Source organism: Hylobates moloch, unplaced genomic scaffold (genome assembly GCF_009828535.3).
Source record: "Hylobates moloch isolate HMO894 unplaced genomic scaffold, HMol_V3 SCAFFOLD_12, whole genome shotgun sequence".
In the NCBI taxonomy this organism is placed as follows: Eukaryota; Metazoa; Chordata; class Mammalia; order Primates; family Hylobatidae; genus Hylobates; species Hylobates moloch.
The window spans coordinates 80773852-80786699 of NW_026652287.1; the positions used below are offsets into that span (position 1 = coordinate 80773852).

Sequence of the window (12848 nt, forward strand, 5' to 3'; positions counted from 1 at the left end):
ACATGGCTGAGCCACAGACAACACAACCTCCAAGTATTCAGCTGCTCACTCTCACCTGAACCATCTTTTCTGCTGTGTCAACAAGAGGCAAGATCCTTGTCAGAAACCCGAGAGTTCTTGGTAACTCCCTATTCTTCACCTCGCACATCCAGTCAATCACCAGTTCTTGTTTATAGTCCTGTTACATCCAAAGTCATTTTCAAATCTTTTCCTTTCTCTCCAAATTGCCCCTCTTCCAGTTAAGACCTCCACCGTGTCCCTACAGAACTCTTAAGAGTGTCCTGGTTGATCTTCCACCTCCAGCTTTTCCTCCATGCCTTCACACACCCTATGCCCACATGTTGGCAATTGCCAGAATAACCTATATAAATTCATATCATTTTGGCAATTTCCTACCACTTTCAAATGTTAATTCCAGGCTCCTTGTGATGGCTTATGGTGTCTTCAATGACGTGGCTCAAGCCTATCCCTTCAACCCTACTCTTTGGCTACAAACGTGTTGTTTCTTATATGTTTCTGTAGATGTTGTCCCTCTGCCTAGAATGCCCTCCATCAACCTATTCATTCTAACATTCCATAGATAACTACTATTTATCCTTTAAAATGCTTCTTATTATATACCATTTCCTCTACAAAGGCAGAAGGTGTTGTTTGCTTATTTTTAAATTCTGAATTATCGCTACACTGTCCACAGTACCAAATGGCAATAACCGGCTAGGATTGTAATGGGGCATTTCTCCTCTAGATTGCCATCATTCCCTCTTGATTATCTCTGCTCACTTATCTAATCTCCTTCTGGACCCTAAAAATAGTCAAATTTAACCACTCCTACTTCCTGGAAAGCCTTTTGCAAAACCAAATCTAGTACAGTGTCATGTTCCCTTGACTTTCAGAGGTAGAAGCTCAGAGACTATCCAGAATCCTCAACTCTTCTGATGTCACATTTTACTCAATTTTTAAATATGTGAGGACTACCGCATATATAGTGATTAGTTCAGAATGAGAAATCTATGTTGAAATGTTAGTGCTGGGTGATAAGATAGGTTCAGACTGATGCTAGATTGAATCTTGTATACTACATATACAGATTTTGACTTCAGGATCTAAAGTCTTATGCTTTGGTTCTTATTCAAATTTATATTCTTAAAGCTTAAGATATGCTATATATTTACACAGTTGTTGGTGATAAGAGGCACCTCTATAAATAGAAAACATGACTTCTCTTGAGAAGTGATTTGGTGTCACAGAAGGGCAAGGTCAATAATTTACATTTCAGAGTAAGATTGACTGTGATAAAATTAGCAACTAATGATTTTGTATCTATGAGAATAGAGAAAGAAACCTAAGTAGGAAAGGCCTATGATCAAATGTGATGCATTTGCAAATTTATTGAAACAGCCCATACCTCCTGGCTGAACTTAGAAAGATATAGTTCTAATACCACAATTGCTGAGACTCATTTCCCATATCTGAGACTCAGCAACCAACATTTGAGTTAAAGTTTGGTTATCTCACATGAACCTGTCAGCAATCACATGTGGCTTGTGACATGTCATCTGATTGCCCTCTGTTATCAGTGTCGTCTTTTTTTGAGAATATAATTAAAAACAGAACAAGATAAAAATCCATTATGGAAAATTATATAAACCCTTAGACTTACCCTTGGCTTGCATTTCACAGGTATAGTCATGTAGCTGTGGCATGTTAACATTCCAACCTTGCTTTAGGCTAGTGTCAACAGTCTGTAGACCAGCAAAAATAAGTTAGAAGAATGTTCCTCCCAAGTTAGGCTTAAATTGAATCATTGGCTTTTCACTAATGTTTAAAGCAATCACTGGTAATTGGGCTTGGTGTGTTCCACAAAACATAAATGATGCTTTTTTGGACCAGCACAGGATTTCAAGACAAATATTCTATTCATTTGAGATAAACCACACATTTCTCAGCTGGAACAGAAGAAGGATCATTACTTGGTTTACGCATTCTGTTTTTGTAAATTAAGGAAAAGTGTTGCAATAGGAAACATGGAGAGATGCATCTGGAAGTTTGGTGAAAGGCTGTTTAATAATAATATACAGCAACAATGCTGTGTAATTGTGGAAGCATAAGTCTTATCTTTTAATGCTATATTTATCATTTCTCTTTTTTATCCTAATTACTATTAGGAAAGGTAGACAGGACAGGTGTTGTTACATCAGTCCTGCAGATATAAAGACACCAAAAATTCCAACGACTTGCCCATAACCAACCCACCAATGACAAGGATCCAATTGCCTCTGAAATTAGAGTATTTAATGGGGGATTTTATTGTCTCTTGAAGACAAACAATAAGCAGAGGAGATGACTTAAACTGGGCAGAGAGTCTAACTCTATAGGGAGATAAAATTATAAGAAAGAAAAGACTATTATCTGATTTAAAAGAAAAAATTTATAGTTATTGGGTATTTAAAAGGTATCCAGCATAACGCCAGACACTCTTACATACTTTCTCTTATTTCATCTTTGGATTAAACCCGTGAGAAAGATATTGCTATTCTTGCTTTACAAACATATGACAAAATAGAGTCTCAAAGAGTAAATACACGTATTATGGTTAGAATAACCTTAACTCCTGAGAAACCATAAGAACTTGAATTTGAATGAGTCCCTTTTGAAATGTTGAAAGTATCAATTGACAATAAAGTAAAAGTTTGTAATTTTCATTAAATATGGTGACAGAAAAAAACAGAAAATTGCTCTTAAGTTGTTATCTTATGCAATATCCTAGTCAAGTGATTTAAGGATATAGAAAGAAAATTTCAATACAAAAAAATAATAATAAGCTAACAGAAAAAAAAAAGTAGAATACATTTCATTTTATAATGAACAGCTTCAGGATGTATTAGAGACTCTTGGCATATCATCAGATTTCAGAATTGATTTCAGATTCCTAATGCACTTAGAGTAAAATGAAAACTTTTGGGAACCAACCTTAAAACTCCATTGGTTGGCTCCCAATCAGTTCTTCAGCCTCATCTTATCCCACTATGCATACTTTAGTCACTTTGTTCTTTCAGCCACTCCTACGTGGCAAATCATGGACTTCATTATCTCAAGACCTTCACACAAGCTCTTTCTTATGATAACAGACTCTTCTTTTTAATCTCAGTTTAAATGTCACCCTTCAAAGAGGCCATTTCTAGCACTATTCAAAGTAGCTCCTGGCATAGTGGCTCAATGTCTGTAATCCCAGCACTTTGGAAGGCCAAGGCTGGTGGACTGCTCGAGCTCAGGAGTTTGAGACCAGTTTGGGCAACATAGTGAAAGCCTGTTTCTATCAAAAGTACAAAAACTAGCCAGCATGGTGGCATGTGCCTGTGGTCCCAGCCACTCAGGATGTTGAGGTGAGAGGATTGCTTAGTCTGGGAGGCAGAGTTGCAGTGAGCCAAGATCACACCACTGCACTCCAGCCTGGGCCACAGAATGAGACCCTGTCTCAAAAAATAAATATATATATATATATATATATTTTTTTTTTTAAGTAGCTTCTCTTGTTCCATTACATGGCTCCTTGTTTTCTTCTTTCCCCTCTGTAACACTTGTCACAGTGTTTAATTATGAGGCCATGTTATATTCTGAAGTATTAATTCATGTTCTTTGTGTATTTCCCCTCCCATTCTGCTTCCTTCAGCCCACACCTTAGGAGCAAAAAAGGACTAAACAATATCTGAAAGTCTTTGTTACGCGGCAGAATGTTTTGGCTGCATGTTTTCACGTACATTTTTTTTTTTTTTTTTTTCTCATCGAAGACCAGGCAAGATGGAGGGCGGGGAAAGAAGGAAGAGGAGTCTGAATGGCTTTATTGACTGGATAGGCAGAAGTAGAAGGAGAAAAGTCTGAAAGTGAAAAGGGAAGAAAGAACTTGCATTGTCAGAACCAGGAGTAGAGTGGAAAATATTCAGTGTGTGCTGTTTTGAGACTAGAAAACCAACGTGCCCATGGTCTTTGGACAACTGGTCCCATTCCATAGCCCTATACACTTGTAAGCACTCTAGATTTATGATATTTACACATTGTAGAGGGCTGGATAATTTCTCAAAGATATTAATATCAGGTCCTATTCCCCAGAACCTGTAAATGTTACCTTTTATAGAAAAAAGTTCTTTTCAGATACAATTAGGTTAAGGATCTTGAGATGAGGTGATTACCCTGCATTACCTCAGTGGGCCCTAAGAACTCACAAGTATCCTTATAGAGGGAGGTGGGAGATTTGGCGCAGAGAAGAAGGTAATAACGTTACCATGGAGATAGAGATTGGAATGAGGTGGCCACAAATCAAAGAATGCAGCAGTCACCAGAAGCTGAAGGGAGCAAGGAACAGATTCCCCAATAGCACCTCTAGAGGGAGCACAGCCCTATTGATGCCTTGGTTTGGAGCTAGTGAAACTGATTTGGGATTTTTGGCTTCCAGGGCTGTGAGATAATACATTTCTGTTGTTTAAAAACCACCATGTGTGGTAATTTGTTATAGCAGCCATAGGAAACTAATATACACATAATGGAGTTAAAAATCCTGTTACTGTGACCAGTGTGAACCTGAACAAAATCACTGGGAGCATTTCCCTTAGGCTGGGATAACTGGTGGATATGTTACATTTATATGTATGTATTTATCATCATCATCATCACCATCATAATGTTCTTACTCTCCACCAGATTATAACCCGTTTTGTTTTGTTTACCACCCCATATCCAGGACTTAGCTCAGTAGCTGGCACATAATAATTGCTCTACAAATAATTGTTGAATGAAAGAAAAGCATTGCTAAAATAACAGCACAAACAGAAGGAAAATACAAACAATAAATGGTAAAAATAACTATGAGAAAGACTGCACCAGTAACTAAACTGAATAGTCAAATACCCATTACTAGCAATCTAAATAGAGATTCAGGTCAGTCTGATCCCATGTGTGGGAATGCTTCCCTCATTTAGAGACTTGCCCTTTAGCACCGACTGTGAGTGTGTTCTGGCACTGATACACTATCAGCACAATCTCGTGTATGCTCAAAGCTCAAGTTGGTCTATGAAGTAATGAGAGACCTGGTGCCCGTTCTTGCAGGCTGAAATCACCAGGTGGGAATGTAGCTGATCTAACCTGTGAACCGTAGTTACCTGTGCTATTCAGATAGCATGATATTTCCCTGTTCTGCTTTTTAAATTAAAAGATCTCTTATTGTGAGCCAACTCAGAATGAAGGGGGGTAGAATACTGCCTTCTCAGTGTTGCAAAATATACCAGATCATGCTGCATTGTTTGTGCTCTTCTGAAAGTGACTGGGATAAAACAACATAAATGTACTTCTCTTGGCTTCTTCACAAATGTGAGTGAAGTGTCACATGATGTCACGCCGAGAATAAAAATTTTCAGCACTTAGAACTGAAATTTCAGCTTGCACTCCTATTTAATTATAACCCAAACAGTCCCCCACTCAGCTTCTGAGAAAGGTAAAGCATCTGCTAACGACTTCTAGGAAGAGAGAGATTGTGAGAACAGCTTTACTTGAGGCCTCTTAGCTGGAATTAAGCTGGGGATCTGTGCGCCAGGCCTATAGGGGAACTGAAGACTGAGCTTCTGTCTTTTCCCTCTTCAGGCAAGCATCTGCTCCCCTCTAAGGGCCAAGTGGCTTTAGAGAGTGCTTGTGGACCAGGGCTGTTCAGTTAGCCGGGAATGCGAAGTGCCTGGTGCAAACTGGAATGGATGCAGATATGGAACAATTCAAACACATTCAAACCAAACTCTTCACACATCTGCAGCGGTGAATTAGAGTACTGAGCCATTTGAATCAGAGTAAATTCCTTTTCAAAATCTTACTATCTTTAGAAGTGGTTTTTAACTTTTTAAAGGTCAAAGTCTCTTATGAGTAGTTAAGAAAAACAACTGATCTCTCTCCACCAAAAGTTTACTTATGCAAACCCATAAAGGCTAAGAAACTTTGATCTTTTCTACATTGTACATGGAAGTACTAATTTATTAATGGCTAAGATATTTATTTACCTTAAATTATGATTAATAAGACCAGACTGCCTGAGTTAGAATCTCCAGTTCTGCCATTTAGTAGCTGTAGGAGCTTGGGCAAGTTGCTTGAGCTCTCTCTTCCTCAGTTTCTTCATTTGTAAAATGGGACGGATAATAATAACACCTACCACTGAGGATCATTACCGGTAAATAATGAATTCATTATGTAAAGTGCTTACAGCAGTGTCTGGCATTCAACAAATATACAGAGAGCTTTGACTATATACAGGGACTGTTCTAAGAATGGGGATAAGGCAATGAATACAAATTACTGCCATCATCAGAACATGCATTTTATTGTGAAACTTAAATCTTGCAGTGTAGTTCATAGCAATTAAAAAACCTTTTTGTTTATGTTTTCTCTTTGTTCCAACAACAGAGAAATAAGATCTTAATACAGATTTCCCCTCTGGGATGCTGTAGCTTCACAGAGCTCGAATCTACAGTTCTATTTCATCTTCATCCCACACCTGACAGCCATTCTGCATAAGTAATTTGGGCTGTGAGTACTTACTTTCAACTTGATATAGGTATTTATAAAATGGAAAAAAAGCCAGATGGCAGGAAAACAATTTATTCTGTCCCATCCCTAAACTTTTATTCACTCATCTGTTATGCTTAAAAATCAATTAGCAATCTGTATACACTGTATAGACAATTTCATTTAGTTTTAACTGTAAAGCTAGGTAAATTCAGCTGCAATTTCCCAACAATGGTGCTCTAAGACAATGTTTGCATTTCAGAAGCAAATGAGGGCTTCTTTTCAGTATACCATATTTTTTAAGTCCTCATGCTTATATTTTGTCTTTCTATCCCTTTCTTTCCTGTTCCTCACCTGCCTCTCTCCCATCAGTACCAGTAGAATATCGCCTTTTGGACTTTCTTGCTTTATAAAAATAAATGAATAATTATAGATTTAAGGGAAGTTGAAAAGTAATGTACAGGGACATCACATGCATCCTTTACCCAGCTTTCCCCAATATTAACGTCTTACAAAATCATATTCAACCAGCAAATTGGAATTGGTACAATTCAGAGAGCTTACTCAGATTTCAGTGGGATTTGTTTTTAACATAACCAGTTATTACATTTGGTAAGCATCAGTTATGATTGCAGTAAAGGTTGAAATCCACTTTCTCGCCTGTGTGCACATGTGCGTGTGTGTGTGTGTGTATTTGGATGTGAGTTCATGTGTGCTTTTGTGTGTATCCACTGGGTTGTGTGTGTGACAGAGGGACAGAGAGAGAGAGGGAGGAAACACTCCCGGCCCTACTCTTTCATGAGACTGTGTTTCTGAGGGACAAATGAAAGAAAATAATGTAAATACTGTTAAAAAAACTATAAAGTACTAAATAAATAAAACATATATTGTGTTAGATTTCTCATCTTTCTATTCAGAAAAAATGTCTTATGAATAGGGTACACAGGGCATAGGTAGAGCCTACTTATCTACCTCAGAGCGTTAAGGCAGCGTGTGTGTGTTGATCAGGGGAGGGTTATATGGTACTTTCAGCAAAATCCCATTGGAAGACATAGAATCACATAGTCACAGACTTAGAAGGGACTTTGGGGCCAACCATTCCAACTCTCTACATGGTACTTATATTTTGAAATACTCTCATCAGGTGGTCTCCTAATCTCTGATTAAAACTTCAAATGATGGGCACATTCTACCTTATGATTTAGTCTTTCTCCATTTAGAGACCTTTAAGTGTTTAAAAGCTCTTTATTATAATAAGATTACTACCCCATGACTTTTACACACTGGTCTTGGTTCTGCCATCTGGTGCCCCATACAATGGATGATAGCTGAAGACAGTCATCATTCCCCTAAATATTCTCTTCTCCACCATAAACAATTCTAGTCCTTCTTTAACATGTTCCTCATATACAAGGTTGCTCTTCTCTGGATGAGCTTATTTTTCTTTGCAAGGATGGAATGAGCACAATAGGGTGTGAGCTTAAGCCCAGGAGGCAGAGGTTGCAGTGAGCTGAGATCATACCACTGCACTCCAGCCTGGGCGACAGAGTGAGACCATGAGAAAGAAAGAAAAAAGAAAAGAAAAGAAAACTAAAGAAAGAGGGAGGGAGGGAGGGTGGGCAGGAAGGAAGGAAGGAAGGAAGGAAAGAACGAACAGCACCCTCAAGAGCTGGACCAATCTCTTTCTGTGTTCTATACAAGATATTTATATCAGAGCCCCTACAATCACACTATGTTTTGCCTCCCTCCCTCAACTTGCTTTATATTCCTCTTGAAATCAACATTGAAATTCCCTAATTTTTTTTTTCCCCAGGCTTTGATATTTAGCTATTCCTCCCTGATTCTGCATATATGTAGCTAGTTTTTTTGGGCACAGGAGAAGGACTTCATGAAGATTCTTATTAAAATAGGCCTATTGTACCATTCTATTGAGACTTCTTATATCCTGACTCTATCACTAAATATATTTATGGTTGCCGCTGGCTCCACATTGGCTGCAACCCTTATAAATAGTCCTTGAGTTCTCTCTTAAAATTGCAGAGAAAACACTTGAGCATAAAAGGATGAAAAGGAGATCATTAGAAAGCTATAAATTCTTATGTAACATTTTGACCTCCTATTAATGTTAATTTTTAATTCAGCATTCAGTTGTAAGGTTTCACTGAAGATTGACATAAGAAGTAGCCATACACCAAAGGCCTCTGTATTTTCTATGGAATTGTATTAGGTGATTCAATGTCTCATTTGTAACATTCCCGTGGGAAATTTCTCTTGGTGCTTAGGGATAGAAAAAATTTTCTCTCCCAATGATTGCTGAGCTGACATGAGTTTCTATCTGTTTTGACTTCTAAGAAGCTAGGAGGAAAAAATCAATTTTTCAATTGCTGTATTTTATCTTTATTTTTATTTATTGATTTCCCCCCTTTCCACCACACTTTATAACCTAACATTCCATGTTAATAGTTCTGTGTATATATATAAATATATATATAATTAAATTATATATATATAAATATATATAATTATATATATAAAAATATATATATAATTATATATATATTTAAGCAGATCCATGACATATCCTTTTTCTAAATGCAGGCAAAATATAAAATTAGACAAACTATCAAAGATAAGCAGGACATCACATCGGATGTCTTTTCAGATGTTTAAATGTCCATGGAATAATTTCTTTACTTTTTAAATAGGACAGAAATTTTTTTCAGAGAACTTATACTAAAGTAGTTAAGGTTTGCTTTAGCCCTCCAAAGCACTTCCTTTCAAAATTTCTCAGTTTAGAATGGCATGTTCTGAAAATCTTCCATATTTAATCTCCTGAAATGGTACCTTATTTAAAGGCAAAAATATAAATCATTCAATCATTTGCTAATCTTTTCTTTTTTTGGCCTTTTCATTACAGAAGTTTTTTTTCATTAAATATTGTTACCTGCCTAGAATTATTTGCACTGATAAAACCTCTGGACTCAGTGTTTGTTAGAAGCCCAGAGTTCTAGAATTGGATTAAGTATTATTTGTGTGACTATGAACAAGTCGCTGGGTCATGAAATCTCTTATTTACAGAAAACTGCTTTTTGATGAACACCTGGTCAATATTAGGCATTGTTAAAGAGCACATAACTTACTTTTAAACAGTTTAAAATAGGTAGTTTATAATATATAGTTTGACTATATGAATGTGTAATACTTTAACCTTCAACTTTAGGAGCTTAATAAACCAGTCTAAGGTAGTTAGCCAGCATTATATTGGAAAGGTAATACTCTAGAGGTGGCCACTATACAAGTAGGTGTTGCACCTACTTCAATGAAAAAATGATGCTTTACTTATTAGCAAGAATATGTCAGAAATAGATTTTCTTTGGTGAAATTAGTGGCCCATTAACTAGCAAGATAAATGTTATAAATGGAACTTAATTGGTAAAATGAGAAGTTTAAATATATGTGGGATATTACAATCTTGGAGACATTCCTCACCTTTTCATGAAGAGGATATAAAAACCTTAGGGAGGCCCATGGCCTATCCCATAGGATTAATGACCAAAGTTTGATCACTAAACTACCCTATTTTCAGCTGTCAATCTAATAGAATTTCTGACTGTCTGATGCTGAATATAAGGGTAACAAAGTTGTCTCATCTGCCTCACGTGAACCTTTTTCCTTTTTTTTTTTTTTTTTTTTGGGACGGAGTCTCGCTCTTTCACCCAGGCTGGAGTGCAGTGGCGCAATCTCAGCTCACTGCAGGCTCCGCCCCCCGGGGTTCACTCCATTCTCCTGCCTCAGCCTCCCGCGTAGCTGGGACTACAGGCGCCCACCACCTCGCCCGGCTAATTTTTTGTATTTTTAGTAGAGACGGGGTTTCACCGTGTTAGCGAGGATTGTCTCGATCTCCTGACCTCGTGATCCGCCTGCCTCGGCCTCCCAAAGTGCTGGGATTACAGGCGTGAGTCACCACGCCCGGCCACTTGAACCTTTTTCTAAGGTTATGATTAGAACACCTAAATGGACAGAGACCTGGGGTTTTATCAAATTTATGGAAGGGGTTGTGAGTCGAACACTGCCTTCTTGCTAATAAACGTTTGCTAAGATATGCCTATATAGGTAGCAGAGTTTGCCGTAAGACTTACTTTTAACCTAACCAGCAAAAGCAGTATCACTGGGAGGTTGTTAATCCTCACCAACCTCAACCTTCACCAGTAGCCACATTTACCTGTCAAAGGTTTGTATGACTAAATTAACACAGGATAGCTCTCAACAAACATTTTGCCTCATTTTATTCTTCATCAGAGCCCTTCAAATTAGTTACTATTCCCTTTTTTCAGATAAGGGAATTCAAGTTTAGGGGATACTAATCCATAATCATATGAATATTGCGTTGTAGAACCTTATGTGTTTGATTCCAGATAAGGTAACTGCCACCTCCCAAGTATATCAAAACATCATTGCAAGGAATGGGTAAGTAATTATGAAATGCCTACAGTGTGTTCCCTGCAATGTTTATGTTAAACAAAGTCTGTTTAGCTCCCTTATAAGAAAGTTCAAAGTCAGCCACGTATTAAATTTATTATATATATATATTTATTCTTACTTTACACAATTATAATTACTGTTAATATATTTTGAGTTTTTTTAAACTTTTCATACTGTTTTTAAATCTATATCTTATTTGATTTATATAATATATTCAGAGAAATTGCAAGTTCATACTCTGGGGCATAAGCCTCTGTGTGACGCAATTGTGTGACCTAGCTCTAGAGTCCTCTACCAGAAAGTTCGACTCTGAAATTATCACTTGAAACATGCTTTGAAAAAGTCACAGTTATCCAAAGGTCAATAAAAAGCTTATCTCAAAACATTATTACATAGAAAAAAGTAAATAGTAATTGGAATGCTGAAGTGATATAAAATATTCATGGGTTGAGAGTTTTGATATACATTAGAGGACAGCAGAGTTGAAGGAATAGTTTTGGGTTCTATGAAACTACTAGTCAGTCTAAAAATAAGAAACAAATGAATAAAATTCAAGATATGAATACAGAAGAATTTCATTCCACAGTGACCAATAAAATATCATGTTCCAATTGCATTTGATTTTGGATATTTTTTCCCAAGCATAAATCAATCTGGCCACAAATAACTGAAATCGAGTTTATATATTAAAATCTTTAAGTTCTTAGAAAAAAGATCTTAGGTTAATAGAAAGGTAACATTGATAAGTTTCTGTTTATATTTCTGAAATGTATGCTTTTAGGTAATTTATGTTTAATATAAGTGGAAGTTATAGGGACAAAATTGTTTGTTTCATAGGAAGCGATTTCTTTAGCAACTCCTTATTACAAGTGGAAGTGGTGGCATCCAGAGAATATAAGTTATGAGAAAATGTATATTCATACTTTTACTTTAAAATGTTACATATTTTAATTTACTCTAATTTCATTTAAAAACGAAAACATATATTACGAATAGCTAATTTAATCAAACTCTTTTTTGGAGAAAGGCTAATATGTTTTTATTATACTATAGCTGTAGATCTGGCTTCAAGAATTTTGAGGCCAGGCGCGATGGTTCACGCCTATAATCCCAGCATTTCGGGAGGCCGAGGCGGGTGGATAACGAGATCAGGAGAGTGAGACCACCCTGGCTAACATGGTGAAACCTCATCTCTACTAAAAATACAAAAATTAGCCAGGCTTGGTGGCGGACGCCTGTAGTCCCAGCTACTTGGGAGGCTGAGGCAGGAGAATGGTGTGAATCTGGGAGGTGGAGCTTGCAGTGAGCTGAGATGGCGCCACTGCACTTCAGCCTGGGGGACAGTGTGAGACTCCATCTCAAAAAAAAAAAAAAAAAGAATTTTGAGTGCATTAGCCTTTTTCATATGTGTTATTATTATATAAACATTAAAATTATCCTTCCTCTGTAATTAAAATGAAAAACCCACACACATTACAAAGTAAGGACTTATATCTTTATTCTTAAAATGTATGTATTTGCTTATAGTAACTTAGGATAAAAAGTATCTTGAAATTACTGTATTCTTGTAAATGTTACTTGGAGTATTACGGGAAGAAAGTCAGCTAGTTGGATTAATTTCCTGGGATGTTTTTTCAACTCACTGATATTTATCATAACTGAACATAATGAAATGAGACATAAAAATTAGATTGCAGCTTTTATAAGTTTAATATCCATCAATGCTTAGAAAGCTGGTTAGACATAAAATTAATATTTGTTCTAGGATTTCAACACTGACTTCAGTAATAGCAGGGGGAAAAAAAAAGAATGTGCTTAAGGAGAAAATC

The 12848-nt window shown here is 36.7% G+C and overlaps 1 protein-coding gene and 1 long non-coding RNA gene across 3 annotated transcripts in view; one reads left to right on the forward strand and one right to left on the reverse strand.

Annotated features, from left to right (window-relative positions):
* LOC116479053 (uncharacterized) overlaps positions 1-12848 on the forward strand; it is a 103994-nt gene that overhangs the window by 50037 nt on the left and 41109 nt on the right. The window lies entirely within an intron of this gene.
* LIN7A (lin-7 homolog A, crumbs cell polarity complex component) overlaps positions 1-12848 on the reverse strand; it is a 144766-nt gene that overhangs the window by 36775 nt on the left and 95143 nt on the right. The gene's annotated exons all lie outside the window — the stretch shown is intronic.